Source organism: Cyanistes caeruleus, chromosome 21 (assembly GCF_971803275.1).
Source record: "Cyanistes caeruleus chromosome 21, bCyaCae1.hap1.1, whole genome shotgun sequence".
In the NCBI taxonomy this organism is placed as follows: Eukaryota; Metazoa; Chordata; class Aves; order Passeriformes; family Paridae; genus Cyanistes; species Cyanistes caeruleus.
Window position 1 is genome coordinate 4,647,580 of NC_141721.1, and position 2,829 is coordinate 4,650,408.

Here is a 2,829-nt window from a genome sequence, read left to right on the forward strand (position 1 = left end):
GCCTGACTTTTCTGGGCAGAAAATTCACTTACAGACAATTCTGTTTGGCTGCACTGTCTTGTGATGAAACTTGTAGATCCCAATTCTTTTTTTTTGAGTACCACATAATATTTTTTTTTTAATTCTTTTTATCCTGGCACTTGAAACTTGCTGCCAAAGGCCTCTCTACCATTGCAGCCTTCTACAACCTCTTCAGCATGTTTTTTGTGATGGGGTTGTGTTTGTTTGGGTGCTTGTGGAGGTTGTTTTGGGATATTTTTAATAAAAGCTGTCTGTGCTTGTACAGGGAGTGGAACTTTGCTCTTCTCAGGTAAAAACCCCACAGCAGTTCAAAGCTCAGCTTCAATGCAGCCGAGGGCTTGCTGATTGCCCTGCTGTGATTTTGAAACACTGTCAATTTAATTCCTGTTAACAGCAAAGCAATAATAACTTTTATAATCCTTCAGCCTGACAGATGTGCTCCAGAGCACTTACTCATGGGGAGGGGAAGGTGGGGTTTATTTGCAGAAGGGCAGCAACTTCCATATGTCATCTTTATCCCAAGGAGCTTTCCTTGGAACTTCAGGCACAGAAAGGAGTTTGCTGGCTTGGAGAATAAATTAATTTTGTGAGAGAAGCTGTTTCTGACTGCTCCTCTCTGGCTTTCCTGACACACAAAGCCCTGCTCATTATGGCAGTGCATGTTCCAGGTATTGCTTCCAGGTAAAAAGCCAGGACAGAAGGTTGTAGGACAGTGGAATCCTGATTCTTTATGGTTTTGCAGCCTTTGGCAACTTTGAACTTCCCAAAACAAGTTACTGCATCAATTGAAAGTGTTTGTGGGTGATTGATGTGGGGGTTTTGTCACATGGGTGGGATTTTGGTGGTGTAGGTGGGTCAGTACTCACAGAAATTTAGGAAACCTCCTCACAGTCTGCAGCATGAATTGAAATTCACAGCTGGAACTGTGCCCAGAGGGAGTCATCACTTGCTTTACCCAACCTGTGAATTAAAGATTTCAGCCTTCAATCACAGCTTTCCTCCAGTACTGAGTGTATTACAATTCTTCAGCTTTGTTGTTAAAGCTGTTGGGTTTTTTTTTGGTTTTTTTTGGTTGAAGTGATATTCTAATATAAATCTTAAATTTGATCTTGATATGCTTTTCTCCAGCAATCACCTACTTAACTTTTACATTTGGGGAATGTTGGTGTATCTTCAAGGAGTAGGTTTTAGTAAGGAAGATGAAGGTTTTTGTGGAGGATTTTTATTTTTTTTTTTTTCTTCCTGAGGAAATAAGCTTTGTGGAATTTACTCAAACTGAGTAATGGTAGGGATTGTAGGAAGGGTAAATATTTGTAGGGCTTATGTGCTCTGTGCTGAAATGCTGTTTCACTTGTGTTAACTCTTCTCTCCAGTGGATACTGTATCTAAAGAATTTTAAAAGATTCTGTATTATTTGTTAGTTTTAAGCAGAACAATTTCCCCTTCCCTAATTCAAACTAGGTCTGCATGCTGAATCTTTCAGAAGAGAAACTTTGATTTTTGGTGCTATGGAAATATGAACTGCATGATTTATTTTCCTTTCTTTTTGAGCACTATTCACATGACCTCCACTTAAATTTCTGGGAATTTGAGGGTTTTTCTCTTTAATGTTTAGATATTTAAGGTCCAGTTAAAGCAAGGAGAGGTACATGAGTAGAATGAAACTTGTCACAGAGGATGAATTGTTCCTGTGAGTGGTGTGTTTGCCACTTCACAGGAAAAGAAGGGAATTAATCTTTGAGTTATATTCGAGTTTAATTTTGGTAACAGAGACTAAAAGCTGAACTTTGAGTGGAATATTGTGACAGCTGTTGATTGGAATAAGCTTTGCTAATGTGAAGGGCAAAACCTTCTCTTGGATGCCCTGCCAGAAAAAAAACCACTGCTGTGACAGATTCCTGCAGGAGGAATTCCCTTCTTTTCCCCACTTCTAAGTGGGAATTCTGTCCTCTGGCTGTACATTCCCATAAAACAGGCACAGAGCTGGAGAGCCTCGCTCAAATCAGGAATTCCTGAGTTAACAACTGGATTTTAGGAGGAAAAGGTTAAGTGGATAATGCTTTGGGGAGAAACAGGGAGCAGGCAGAAGGATCTTGTCCACTCAGGGATGTGTCCTGCAGTTGCTGATAGAGATGGAAGAGCCTGGAGGAAGCAAATCATTTAAAATGTTGGCGGTACCTCCATGCTTGGAGCTCCTCACAATTAAAATCATCTGTGATTCCAGGTGCTCAGTGAACTATTCCAGCCCTGAACAGCCAGCTCTTCCTTAAAAATTCTACTAGAGTACTAATTTCATTTGAATTACAGGAAGAAGAGTCAGTTTTCCACCCACCTGATCTGAAAACTCAAAGCAGGTGAACTACAGAACACACGCAAATAATTGTGTCTACATTAACTGTTAGAAGTGGGAAAAATAAAGATATAGGTGGAGTCATCCAGCAGCAGAATAAAGATTTTATCTAAGCCTGTATTTGCTATAATCCTCTGATATTTGCTGTAAAACATAGCATGTTCTTAGTCCTTCCTGGAAATTAAATTCAGCAGGTTTTGAAATGGTTTTCTGCTAAAAGTTTTGTTTAGACTCTTGTGCATGTCTAAAATTCATCTAATTTTTTTTTCTTCTCATCTGCAGAAATTAAAGTTACTTTTGAATAATGCAATTTTATGAAGCTGAACTGAAAAAGAAATAATGAGAAAGCTTGCTTTTATTTTGGGTGTTTTGGGATTTCAGACTTAATCTTGTCTCACCTCTTGAAAAAGTAATAAAAAAATTTTAATTTTTTTTTTTTTTTTTTCTCCACTTGCCAG

At 38.7% G+C, this 2,829-nt stretch overlaps 1 protein-coding gene across 1 annotated transcript in view; it reads left to right on the plus strand.

The window, feature by feature from the left end:
- Positions 1-2,829, plus strand: part of CRCP (CGRP receptor component) — a 41,806-nt gene that overhangs the window by 38,858 nt on the left and 119 nt on the right. The gene's annotated exons all lie outside the window — the stretch shown is intronic.